Below are 14,222 nucleotides of genomic sequence, written 5' to 3' on the forward strand. Positions count from 1 at the left end.
CAAACCAGGTAAAGCAATGGTCACTTATCCATGGCTAGAGGTCCTAATGAATGCACAAGCCTACCAAAATCCTTTTCTCCTCCAAACTTTTCAGGTGCTGCTAAATAGCCTCGCTCAGCCTTATCCCATCCTCTCCCATCTAACTCTCTAGTAACATAAAAGTAACAAAGGCTTTGTCAAGCTGCTGGAAAGCTCAGCCAGGTTCACTGTCCTTGAAGCACAAACTTCATCCAAATCTTTCTCAAAAGGACTTAACTGCCATGAAAATGTTCAAGATTCCTTGTTTTGACCAAAAGAGTCATTTTACTTCCTAAGTAAATGCAGGGCAGGGAACAGCATTCTTCCTCCCTCCCTTTTTTATTCTCCAAAAATAAGGAGTTCACACCCTGGTTTTAAAATCAGGTCAAGAGAAAACTGCAAAACACTTCAACTTCTCTGTTTGCTTCATAACCAGAATAGCTGAGACACCCCAAACAGCTCTGGGGACTCCACTTCTGTGCTCATGCATAAACCAGAGACAACAACATGGCAGATTTGTACACTGCTCTGATCTCTGCCTTTATTTTAAACCGCCACCGTCACCACTGCATCTCAGCTCACCTTCTGCCCAAAACAAGCCTAACAGATTTCAAAGTGGGTCTCCTGACTCACCAGCACATTTCCCTTTTAAAGGTCAAAAAAATATGTTGTGACAATAGAGAATTCATTAGTTTCCTCTTGCTTTCAGTTGGTCAGCAGGGACTTAAGAGGTTGGTTGCACCTGGGAGTTTCTGTAACAATGCACCATTCATCTCATTTAGGAAGAAGGGAAAGACCAGTCATAGGAAACATCTCATCCCTTGGTTTGCTGCTGAGCACAGCAACAGAGCAATTAGCAAGGTAGTTTCTCCAGCAGAAACACCTGTACTGAGATGTCCTCACACTCACTTCACATATTTACACACTGAGAATCAGAATTCCAGCTAGAATTCTTGCAGAATAGGACAGACAAGTTTTACTCCAATTTCCCTTCAAGTGCTCCAGTACTTCTCTTTTCCAAGCAATTTTGAGCAACTCCATGAAGTCCAGACTCCGCTTCCCCACACTGGAAGCCTGCTACAACCCATACCCGGTTTCCAAGACCAATACTCCTAAATCCATAGATCAATCACAGCCAAGTCAGCTTTGGGTAGACCACCTACTACAATTTACTGTTCAAGTCACTAAGATATGCTCATTGCTGAGAGGTCCTGAAGTACTGGCCACTCATCCAGCTGCTTCAGAGTACAGAACTTCACATCCAGTTTTGAGTCTCTCAGGAGGCTGGTGGTGCTCATAGATGATCATTCATTTGCTGAGGGAAGAGCTGTAGATGATGTTCATTTGCTTGCAGATGCTAGACATTTGCTGAAGGAGGAGGTGACAGGTGCAGCCCCTCTTTCATTTCAAATGTTTCTTCATAGTCTTGTAAAGCAGGCAGAACAGCTTTAATACTAGAAATATCTTCCACACTGCACTGGTTTGCATAAGGACACTCATATATCCATCTTCATCTACTCTGATCCTCCTCTGCCACTGTTTCAAACATGGTCACTTACAAGGTCACCTCAGCTGAGAAAAAAATTCAGGTAACAGAGCCAGTTCCCTCTTCAGCTTTAAAATAAACCCTAAATCTCTATTTATCTGGTTTTAATGGATGCTTAGGGTCCCATGGGGTCATATTTTCAAGTTTTTTCTCCGCAAAGCTAGGAGCTTCCTTCTGTGAGAAAAAGTTCTTACATCATCACATAACTTCAGGACTGAAGACAACCTCCCCTACATGTAGAAACCAGCCAGATTGGTTCAGGTCCCCCACTCCATGGACTGCAGTCAAACTAAGGAGATCAGAGGATCATGCTCAAGTGGGTAGGTTAGTAGGAACCATATCTTTGATCCCCACTGGTTTCACCCTAGTAGAGCATCTTCCACAAGACCAAACACATCTGGATCTGAGGCCATGTCCACCAAGCAAAGGGAGATTCTCAACCAATTTAAAGGGTGTTAGTTCAGGTTCCCAACGTGCTTCTGGGCAAGACAGGTTATCTGTTTCCAACTCATTTTATCTTCCACTACAGCCAGAGTCAGAACAGGTCAAGGAATACCAGAACAGAATCAGCTGGGGGGGGGGGCAGAGGAAGGAGGAGGAAAAGCGATTTACATTTTAAGAAATACAGCAATAGAAACACAGGCTTCAGAGATTAGGAAACAGGCTTTTTAGAGCAAAGCAAGCGGCATCTGCTGGAAGCATGGCATAGAAGCATTTAGTATTTTGAACTGTAAGACTAATCTGATATGACATTCCATCAACTCCAGATACACAGCTTAGATAAATCTTTCATCAATAAAGCTCATTGTCACAAAACTGAAGCACATGGTAAAGCTAACATACTTCACCTGCACATGCATCCCCTTTGGGGTCTTCCCTTAAGGACATTCCTTATGGAGCCACATGTGAATTCTGTGATTGTCCCTCCCTGGTTGCAGAAAGGAAACACTGTCAAGTTCAGTCTTCATAAAGAAGTGAACACACATCTGACCTACATAGAGTGCACAGATGTGAGGAGCCTTACGTAGCACTCCATAGATTATTTTTTTTTTTTAAATGCAAAAAAATTAAACACCACCTGCCTTGCCTGGAAATGTGCAGGAACAAAAGCTAGCTGTACACAGCAGTGCTGCACCAGGCTTCAGACTGGAACTCAGTACCACCACATCCATCCTTTTTTTTTTTTTCTTTAAATACACTTTTCAACAGATAATTTTCAAAATTAAGACACAGCTTTTGTTACCAAGCCTGAAAGCACTGGTAACTTTGGGCAGGAGTCTGAAGGACTGACATCTGTCCCACAGGGACCTTTGCAGTTGTGCCATTAGCCATCGTGCAAAAGTGCAGGAACAGAGCACTGGATCTGCTGAATCAGGCAAGAACTACATCACCTCCAGCACTAGTGCAAACAATCTTTTTATTTTAAATAATCTGCATGCTTCTGCAGCATCCAGATGACCTATCAAAAGCATTAGGTGTCTGTTGTCAGAAGAGAATATGAGTTTAATCTTGAGACAAAAAAAGTAGGAAAATAAGTAGATGCAGCAATATGAAACAAAATTAAAGCACTCCAGCCAGATCTGCCAAGTTCCTAGCAAGGAAGGTGCCTAGCAGGGGGTTACCTCCTTGCAAGCCAACACTAAGCCTTGCAAAAATGGCTGCTATGCTCCTGCACTAAGCTAAATATCACATGCCATACATTTCCCAGAGTCAGGTCCTCTCTGTGAGAAAAATCAGCTGTGACAGGGTAAAGCCCGTAGGAATGGGAATCACAGAGAGGGGCAGCAGGCTTGGAAGGCTGGGTTCAGGCACGCAAGACACTGACGACTACTTTGGCAGCAAGTTAGTTTTTTGCAGGCAGGTTATGGGGGAGAAAACAGAGCAGTGTAACTAACATCGAAGAGTACAAACTGGGAGCAAGCAGACCTGGCTTTATTCCCAGCTCTGCTACCACCCAAGGTCAGGCCAAGTCACATGCCCTCCTACCTTTTATATATTTAGAGCATAAACTCCAGAACCACAACTACTTCTCAGTAGCTATATGCGCAGACCTTCAGATACTATCATACTGTAAGGAAAGATATCAAAGATTGGCTAGCAAGTCCTCCAGTTTTTTCATAGTTGTTAAAAAAATGGATTTTTTTTTCCAGGGAGGGGACAACAGCCAGGATGGTGGTGACTCTACAGGGTGGGAATCCTTATCAAAACTTCCTGCTCTCCTTTATTCTTACTAGAAAGCTTCAAACAAACAAAATACAAGGAATAACCAAGAATAAAGCAAACTAATCAGTTTACATTATTTTATCAGCTAGTCTTTAGTTTACTTGCTAGAGATTCCCCTTGCTCATGACTGTGAGGCTCTGAAGGTGAAGTAAAAAGTTGACATACTTCATGGTAAGAAAAAAAATCCAAACTTACTGCCTGCTCTTAGCTAGAAACTTAAAAACCAGCCACTAGAAGCAGAAGTCCTCGCTCTCTGCAATCAGGCACAAGCACCTTGTCAGCTTCAGCCTGTTTCTTACAGGCCAGGATAGCAGTCTATCACAGGCAGAGGGCATGAACTTCCAAAAGCATTTTCTTTTCTCAAACAGTAACCCTGTGGATCTAAAGGCTACTCTCCGTTATTGTAGAAAGCTATCTCACTCACATCACTGGTTGCATCATTGAGGGCTGCAGAGATGCTTGGTAATGCTCCCCTTCTGTTTCAATCAAGGAAAGAAATAAAGAAGTGTCTATATTTATAAGATATCACTGGGCTGCTTTGTCCAACTGCATTTTGCCCCAAGACACTGCAACTTTTCAGCCTGAGCAGCCTGTTGAAGCATGGAGTTCATCCTCTTTTTTGGGACTTCTAGAGAAAAGGCTTTGTGTAAACATGGTATTTACTCCACAGACATGCTATAGACCGCAACCCAGCTGTGAAGACTTGGGGCAAGCTATAAATCACTTACATGACTTAATGGGTAAAAGTCTATGACTTGCTGAGCCAGAATGCCATGCCCCAATACCTCACAACAAACTATAAAATATAGATCTTTATGCTACATATATGGCTAAAATCTATTAATTCTGAGGTCACAAGCACTGTGTTTTCCCCCCTCTTGCAAATCAGTATTTCAACAGGCACACATCATCAGCTAGAAGCACACAAAATTGGATGGTGATACCACATCTGCAAATTGAACTGCAGAAGGAAATGATAACAAAAGCAATGAATGCAGAGGACAGCCTGTATCACAAGTACACACACGGCCTCTTCCCCCACTGCTCAGGTTGCTGCAGCGCCCGTTTGCTTAGCACCCTTCAGCTGGGCAAAGCCCTCTGCACACTGAGCCCTCCAGAAGCTCCCCTCGCCAGTATTTTGGAACATGCTACAGGAACAAGGGCGATCGTGCATCTAAATAACAAATCAGTAATGCAGTCCCTTCCAGATTAACTCAGGAAAGAGGTGGGTATGAGCTGTTACCATTTAAGTGCTAACAAACAAACAAAAAGTATCTGCATACATAAAGCAGCCATCAGAAACATGCTACATACTTGCTTCCTGTTCAACTGTAGCTTCTGGGCTTTTCTCCACTGAATTAGCCACCTCCACTGTCTCCTGCCTGTTTTATACAGAATAAATGTTTTGCTGTTGTGGGGTATTTTTTCCCAGCCCTGGCAGGTCTCAGTACTCAAACAGGAAAGGAAGGAAGAGATCCAAAGTTTCCTCTCCAAACTACCCTGCCAGTAGCTACCAGTGCCGGGCATTGCTTCACTGCTGCATCCCACCAGCTGCACAGCATCACCAGTGGAGCCCTCCCATCCCTTCTTCAGTGAGCAGCAAGAAAAGGGAAAATCCCACTGTTGCAGTAAGGGGAGAGAAAGTCCTTTTTAAACAGGATCCTACTCACCAAACCTAGCACTGGTAGCTTTTGCCTTGAAATTAAGTAGCACTTCAGCTTTTTTCTTTCCTGGAATCCCTGCTGCTTTCCAGACTGGGCTGGAAGGCAAATCCAGGAGAACTGGGAGCAAACATGGGAGCAGAGACATTGGCTGATTTATACTTAGGCTGAAAGAGCTTTTCTCTCCTGGACCATACATACAGCCCGTTCATTCTGGGAAAAGAGGTAATTTAAGATACATTTTGTAATGTCTGCTGGCAGAACAAAGATGAAGGACTGTAAGAGGTGATCAATGTTTAAGCCCATCTTCAAAGTGATTTGGGGAGCTGCTGAAAATAAACAAGCAATCAGGGCCCAGGAGCCAGTGTAAAAGCTGACAAAGAAATTGTTTTTTTTTCCTAGGCAAACAGAAGGCGGCTAATAGCTCAGTTCAGAGAGGCTGAGCTCTCTCCCCTCATAATATGAGCAGGGCAAGAGACCAAATTTAATTTCTTCCTCACAACAACTTTAATTAAAATCATCTAAGCCCTTCCTGCTTCTCTCCTGCCACGAGGTGTGGTTCTGCTCACAGGAGGTATTAGCAAACTCCGGCTTATTAACGTGCCCTCCCCAAAAATGCTGTATATACTGCAGTCAAATGGCTAGGGAACACATCTGCAGGAAAGCACTCCACTCCTAATTAAGAGGAAAAAAACACAAAGCCCACCTTTGATGTGTATCAGTGGCAGCAGTCATTCCCCATGCGCTCGTGAAGCTGTTGAACAGCATCAGCTTCACAGAGCATCCTTCCAGTGGAATTTACCTTTGGATGTTTCTCTTCACCAACACCTGTGCCCTGTGGATGCCAAGATGCTGCTGAAGGTAAAGAAAGGACACTGGCTGCATGAGATTAGCTGTACCTAGGATTTTTCAGTAGTTTTATAAACACAGAAATTTCAAAGCCAGTTCCATAGTCTAGGTCCCCATCCTTGTGGCATGATCTACAATGACCCATGTGTCTGCCCAGATGTGCTGCCTGCAGTGATGTGGCGACATCTGTCCCTGCGCTTGGATACCAGGCTGGGGGAGAATGTATGGGACCTCAAATCCATCACAGATGTGGGCAGTATGCATGCAAGGCAAAGTTTTACTGGCCTGTTGAAATGTGTGAGCATGAATAAAAGTTGCACACTAAAATTTGGAGCAAAAGTTAAAAAATAAAAATAAAAAAATTAAGCCTAAGTTACTAGAGGAGCTCAAGAGAATTTCTGCAGTTTCAGGAGTTGGTAAGAGCTCTAAGCATTGCACATTGCTGCAGAAGCAACCATCACAAGCAAATACCTGTTTTACAAGCAGATACAGCTCCAGGGACCAGGAGCTGTTGAATGACCAAACCACCACAACACTGTCCTTCCAGCACACACATGCTCAGTCAGATCATGCAGCACCATCACCTCTCAATGTTATGTCCCAAAGCAATCACAGAGTTTCTCAAATCTATTTAGAAAAATAAAACCCCAAACAATTATGTTGGAGCACCAGCCACCTGCAACCCTCTACACAGGGGGCATATTTCAGACCAGAAGAGTCACCTTGAAGTCCTGGCAAGTCTAGGATGCAACTGAGAAGAGAGTGAAGGCCAGGTAAAAGGTAACATGAACACTGACAGCACCACCTGTTAGTTGACTGTCATACAATATCCACAGAAGCACTTGCTACCATGCAGCCCCATGTGGTCGAGGTCCAAACCTCTTCATGGGACCACCAGATCCTCCTTATTTCTCCAAGACAATGGCCTTCATCCACAAGTTAAGTTCAAACAGACCTCCCATCTCCAAACCAAGGTATCTTCTCCCTGTGCAGGAGAGTTGACAGAACCAGTGCTCCCCATGTCCTTCTAAAGGAAGCGGTTTTCTCACAAATGCTCCTAAGACAGTTTTCCAAAAACAGTTTGCTAAAGGCAGAAGGAAAGCATGAGATTTAGACTAATAAAACATGAAGAGCCCAGGTGGGGAACATCCGCAACCACCTCCTCCGTCCACCTTGTCTCTTTTGCCAGCCTAGTCCTGAACTCGGGATTTCATATGTTAAAATGAATAATAGTGTTGATCTATTCCCAACTTCCAGAACAAGTGTCCATTGCCATCATTTCCACGTCTTCTCTGGCAGAAACTGTCACCCTTACTTCCATGTTTAAGTACCCTCACAACCAGGCAGACCCCCGTGTGGAAGGATGTTCTCCCTCCAAGGAAGGTGGGATGTAGCAGGAGCCACTTAATCCTGACACAGCAGGAGATGGAGCTGCACTGTCTCAGTTATTGCTCTTGCTCATACATTTAGCCTGTCCATTCTTATTCTGCTTGTAGAAGCAATCAGAAGATGAGTTCACATTCATTCCCACTACGGCTGTATTTGTCAAAATACAAGCTGCCTGCAAAAGTATCAGATAAAGCTATGGCACTTTTCAGCACCTATTGTTTGGTACCATCACACACCACATTCAGATGATGCTGCAGACTTCACCTGGGAATCACCGAATTCACACAGATGTAGCCCAGAGGTGCCCATGCTATTTACCTCATTCTTGTTTTCTTAGGAAAAAAAAATAATTGGCATTATGTTTTCTATTTTAAAATGAGACTGTTTGGAACAAAAAAAGGACAGTTGTGCAACATCACTGACAAAGTCTACAAATGGGTGTTCAGTAAAGGAAATACTCTGCTGCAGGTACAGAAATGTGATTGAAACCAAGTTTGGCATCCTGCCGTCTAGCTCCAGCATCAGGGTAGAAGCAAAAGCTCAGAAGTCCTTAAATCAATCAGGGGACCTTCCCTGCAAAGGCAAGGCCAAGTCTCGCCTCGGGAGCTTCTCCCCAGCACATCTTGCTCTATGTCAGTCTTTGGTTTCAGCATATTCTCAAGGCTTTCTTTAAAAAAAAAAAAAAAAAAAATTATTATTGGATGGCAGAGTGACAGATGCAGGGTCCACCTGCCTGTGAAACAGCCACAGCAGCACATCAGGTCCCCCCAGGAGAGGGTGCCTTGGTACCTCCACTCCCAGGTCTCTTCATGTTGGAAGATACAAGGGACCTCAGTAAGCAGAACAAACAGGATTGTTTGTGTTAAACAGTGTTACACAAGAGCCAGAAAGATGACTCACACCACCCTTATAGCCTTTCCCTGGATATCCAGAACAAAGCTAGGCACAGCTACAGAAAGCAGTTGTCTCTCAGGGTGAGGTTAACTCCAGGGATACCTCCTGCCCTGGCAACAGCTTCAGGCGCTGTTAATAAGGTCAATGCTGCTTTAAGACTGTTAGATTTTAAGACAAAAACTGTTCTCATTTTATTTAAGAAAAGGAAGTCATTACAATACCCCCAGTATTTCACCTTTCTTAAACAAGAAGGACCTCTCTGGGAGCTCACACAACTATAGATTGCAGGCAATATACGTTTCCACATCCATGCTTCAGCATCATCTGTTATATCATGTACATTATCCCCCATCTCAGGCTCCACAGAAGTAGCTCCTCTCGTTTGCCCACAGCCTGGCAACAACAGGATACTATTTCTGATTGTTTTAAGCTGCAAGAAACATGAGAAGCCACAATAAAAGCTTTAGATTCACTATTTGCATGCACGCTTGTCTCACTGCAAGCTGAGGATTTCCTAAAACATGCAAAAGAAAACAGTCTTTGCTCATGGTTACAAGCCTTGGCTTTGATAGTTCCAGCATCTTAAATGCAAAACTAGACACTTACAAGCAGATGTTAATTCTGCAGAACACCGGTTCTGAATCTATCTCTGCCCTGGTCTCACCTCAATTCTGCCTTTTGTAAAGCACATACAATTAATTTTATATCGGAGATGGAGCTAGCAGACGTCTGATCTTCTAATTAAATACACACTTTCAGGTGAGAACCACCATGTAATATTACTCGCTTGAATTAAACAGGTACACTAGGACTGGTGGCAAAAATAAAAATAGACACAGTTCACACCACACCGAGGAAGGCAGCAGCATTCTTGTGTACAACAGCAAAATCAACTTAATCACAAATGACAACTTCTGAAAGCCTTTACTTTGGATTCATCCTTGGCATTTTTCTAGGCCAGCTTGAAAACAAAAGCTTTGTCTTCTTAAAATGCAATTGCCTGAGGCACCTCTAAAAAAAAGTGACATAACTCAGGTCTGAAAAATGCCTCCTGGGTTTCAGATTCTCCTAAGAGCCTCTTCACTATTCAGCTTTATTCAGATTACTCAGATCAGCATGAACTCTGCAGATTTAGCCTCAGCTAAATCTGGTATACACAGGTATAAAAAGGACACATTTAGGATTATTTTTTTAAACTATATAATTAAAGCTTTACAGTTATAAAAAAGAACCTGCTATTGATACAAATGGTTCCTCCCTCCCTTTTCTCCAGTAGGTTTATAAACACTCTCTGATGACAGTTTATTCTGAATTCCACCCTGTTTAGCTTATTTCAGATTATTTTTTTTTTCTAGCATGTTGTTCTTGCTTGGTGTTTTCAACCTTTCCATTGCAAACCTTAAGCTGTGAAAAGAACGAGCAACTTGTTTTGGAATCAAAACTCGGGCCCAAAATTTGATTCTTGTTTCTTCTCCCCTCCACAAACCCTCTTCATTTCAGTAATTCTGCAAGCAATGCCTTTGTGCTTCTTCAAATTTGGGAACACAAACCCTGTGCCAGGCAAGACAGTAACTTAATGGATGGGGGCAAGGAAGGAAAAGCTGCAATTCTCTTCAAGACAGACACAGCTATTTCTAATACTTATAATTAACATCTTGGATAACTCCACAGTACCTTTAGCATATCAAAGATTGTTACATCCACAGGCCATTTTCTTTGAGTAGATGCAAGTTTACTTCTAGGTCTGAAAACTCATTATGCAGCCATCAATAAAGAACTCAAATCAAAAGTTCTGTTGCTTCTATTGAATAATTTGGGACGAGGAGAGCTGAAAGCTCTTTTGGTGATGGGAACATGTTAGAGTCTTATTTTTCTGAATGATCAAGTCCCATCACTTATTCCACATAAACTGTTCTCTGTCAAGAGCTTTAATCCTCTCTTTACAATCCCTAAATAAAACATCCTTCCAAAACTTGCTGCCCATTATCTGCCTTTTCTAAAGAAAGTGGTTCTTAAGAGACCCACCTTCTTCTGCTTTGCCATTCCCCTGTAATCCATCTCCAACATTAGCTTGGCAGACATAAAATACCAGCAATCTTTCACATGCACAGCATGGTGAACTAAACAAGTGTCTGCCTTAACACACACACCTCCTGAAGAAAGGTATCACACACAGCCAAGCCAAATGCTGCTCACCAAAAACAAGAGTCATAAAAAGACTTCCAGGAATGTGAGCAATAAACCTTGTGACAAAGTGTCGCCAAGAGTAGGCAGTCCGTAAAGGGTGCTACAGAGCCACACTGTCATGGCTTAACCTGAGGTTTTGCTTGTGACACAGGCTCCTTACCTCCCTGCTCATCCGTGAAGATCAGAAAAAAAGCAGTCCTTCCCTTTACACCAAATCAGCACAGGCTCCTCATCCAGGAGCTCTGCTGCTGGCTTCGCTTAGAAAACAAACTCCTTCCCTATCCTTTACCTTAGAAGAAAACAATGCAAGGAGTCCAAATCAGAACAAACTGCAGAATAAAGGACAGGACAAAATGCACACGAAAGTACCACCTCCCCCTTCTCCATGGGGAAAGGGAAACAAAGTGGAAGCACCTGTAGAAGAGAGCAGGCTTCCTTCTTACAGCAGGGATAATCCAGAGGTCCTGCAACTCAGCCTACACCTTCCACCCTGTGACTGCTCATTGGAGAGTACAGCCAGCATTGCTCAAAGCCAAAGAAAACAGGCTCAGCCTGGACACTGAGGTCCACAGCAAATTCCAGCCAGAATGCTTGCAGTGCCCCTGCCAGCACAGGGGGAGATTGCTGGCAGCGGCGGACATGGGCTGCCCACCACCACTCCTCACCAGCCCTGCAAACTCTGACGCCAGCTACCCATCACCTTACGGCAGTCATCTGCAGAGGAAAGACAACAATGACTTCCTTAACGAGAAATGAGAGGGTCTTTTTTTCTGGCCTCGAAAGTCAGCTGAAGCCAATTGTGATGCTGTCGACTTCAGCCTCCACTAAAGCCAGAGCAGAAGAGCTACCAGAGACCAGAGCGGCTGCTGGAACGCGGGAAAGCCCCAGGAGCCCGCAACCCCACGAAAGCGTGTTGTTGTTCCCTGGCTTCACCTTCCAGCCCAGTTCTGCCCCACGTCAAAACCCAAATCAGAGCATTACACTCAGAAGCACAGTCAGGAAAATAAAGGTGCACATCCACGCTGCTCTCCACACCGGCAATTTACTTCCTAGCTATCTGGGCTCCCTAGTCCTAACAAGAATCAGCCGCAGGAGCACCCTTATGAAGGCACAGCCCAAACTTACTGCCGGGCACACGGACAGCCCAAGCCGTTCTGACAGCAGCCTGGAGTAAGAACCGGAGTTTCACACATCACCTCAAACACTGAGAGAAATCACCAACCCGAACATATGCGCGGCCGACAACGTTCTAACACGCCGTAAAACCCCTCGCAAGAGATCGCGGGGCTCAGCACCAACACGCCGAGAAGCCTGTTCGGAAGCCCTCTGGCTACAAGGGCAGAAGCCCCGCTCGCCAGGAGCGGCTCCAGCTGCCGCGGGAGCCCATCGCTCTCCTTCTTCACCCTATTGTACCGTCTCCGGTAGCTCGCAGCCCGCCCCAGAAGACCCCCTCCGAGAGGGGCCGAGCATTTCTGTTCTACAAGAGACCCAAAGTAACTCGCGATCGCTCCGCGGACATCCCTCTCCAGCGAGCCCCCACCCCGGGACCGGCCTCACGAGTGTCCCGAGCACCGCGCCCGGGACGCGGGGCCCCACCGGGGCTCCGGCCCAGGAGACCAGCGCCAGGGCAGCGGCGGGGACGCGATTTCACCCGGCAGCCGCTTTCAAACGCGGAAGTTTCCTATCCCGCAGGTGCCGGCATCTCCGCCCTTCCTTCCCCCTTCCCACCGAACAGGGGAAAACGTGGATCGGGGCGGGGGGGGGGGAGCGGACCACAAGAAAAACAGGGAACAGCGGGGAAAGGAAAAGACTGAAGGAAAAAAAAAAAAATTAATAGAGAAGGCAGTAACTCATTTGCCGCCAGGCACCCGCGGCTAGCGGAACCCCCAGGAAAGCACGCTCCGTCTCGCAAGAGGCAGCCCGCTGCGGGGGCACCGCCAACCCCGGGGCTGCGCGGGGGGGTGGGGGTGGGGGGTAGCTAAGAAGGAAACGGCAGAAGCACTCACCAAGCAGGAAGGTGCCGGAGGGTGGCGAGGAGGAGGATGAGGAGGGAGAGGGACGAGGCGCGGAGCAGCGGCCCCCGCCCAGCCCGGCCCGCCCTCGCCCCGCGGGAGCCGCCGGCACAGTGCCGCGCGCCGCCCTGCCGCTCCGGCTCCTTCGCGCCGACCGTACCACGGCGCCGCGCTGCGGGGGGGGTTGTACGTAGGGGCGGGGGGCGGGAGGGGAAGAGCCCGCGGCCGCTGCCCGCCGCCGGTGCCGCCGCGGCGCTGCCCCAGCGGATCCGCTCTGCGGGGCTGTGCCGTGCCGCGCCGCCGGGCCTCGGCCGAGGGCAGCGTCGCTTCGCCCGCACCCCCTCCCCCCGGCTCCCCTCCCGCTCTGCAGCCAGCGCGGTGGAAGAGTCCAGCGGGGCGGGGGGTGCGGGCGGGAGCGCGGCGATGCTCCGGGCTGCGGGTCCGGTGGCGGCGGGTCCCGGCCCCGCGGCTCGACCCTGGGCACGTCCAGGAGCTGCAGAGCAGCCGATCCCGCCGAATTCCCCGAGCCCCGCTCGCTGTTTGTTTAAACCAGGTTCGCCCGAACCGCAGCCGAAGTTGGTAGCCACAGAGCGGATTTGCCTGCCCGCGCCGAGCAGCTGCAAATGCGCCCTGTGGCTCCGGAGTGGAGAATCAGTCCGGGGACTGCACGGCAGGAGCTGACGCTCCAGCCCTGCCCCTCTTCCCCGGGTGCTGTCCCTAACAGCGCGACTCTCAGCTTGGCTCCTCTGTTCTGTGTTTGCTTGCTCTTCACTCCCGCAAGAAAGAAAACATTCTCTTAGGAATCGGGTGTTTTCTTACCAAAAGTAATGTCCAGCATTTCATTGCTCCGTAACTGTGTGGGAGGTCCACGCTAAAAGCCTCGGCAGCCGAGGGATAGACACATGCAGGGATGTGTAAGGAGCAATGCAGGCAGCGCTGTACGTACACAGCATCGACTGGCGATGTGCACACAGGTTCCACAAACCGACACGCAGTGTGGTCCCAGCTCCTGGGAAGCTTGTTCAGGTCACTGGGATATTTCCTGCAAACAATTTTACACAACAGCTCTCCGCAGCGTGTTACTGAAGAGCAAGAGCCCACCTGCAGCAGTGACCCATCACAGACATGCTCGCTGCAACACTTCAGTGTGTTCCTGTTCCAACGTTGCTGGGATAGCGCCATAGCACAGATGATTAATTGGCAATCAAGGCAGAGACGAATCCCCTCTGAAGTATTCTCTGTTGATCCCAACATAACTGTGGTGGCATTTAAGTGCTCAGCTATACAAAACTACCCAGCGTAACGCTTGCTCCCACTGAGGCTGGTGGGAGTGATGAGGTGCTCACAAGATACCGCTGAAGGTTGGGTTGTTCAGTAGTAGGAGACCCCTTAATAAGGTGAACTCTCTTGCCAACATTGAGACCTAACTGACTGTGGGCTGGA

General features: G+C 47.0%; 1 protein-coding gene across 3 annotated transcripts in view; it reads right to left on the reverse strand.

Moving 5' to 3' along the window:
- The window catches only part of RALY (RALY heterogeneous nuclear ribonucleoprotein), a 140,075-nt gene extending 127,170 nt beyond the window's left edge, over positions 1-12,905 (reverse strand). For 2 of the 3 annotated variants that reach the window (XM_075058868.1, XM_075058851.1), the window contains exon 1: positions 12,774-12,905. The gene's annotated coding sequence lies outside the window, so the exon portion shown is untranslated. The remainder of the gene's footprint in view (positions 1-12,773) is intronic. The other variant, XM_075058859.1, reaches the window with a different exon arrangement.
- Positions 12,906-14,222: the final 1,317 nt, after the last annotated feature.

This window comes from Buteo buteo, chromosome 2 (assembly GCF_964188355.1).
Source record: "Buteo buteo chromosome 2, bButBut1.hap1.1, whole genome shotgun sequence".
Lineage (NCBI taxonomy): Eukaryota > Metazoa > Chordata > Aves > Accipitriformes > Accipitridae > Buteo > Buteo buteo.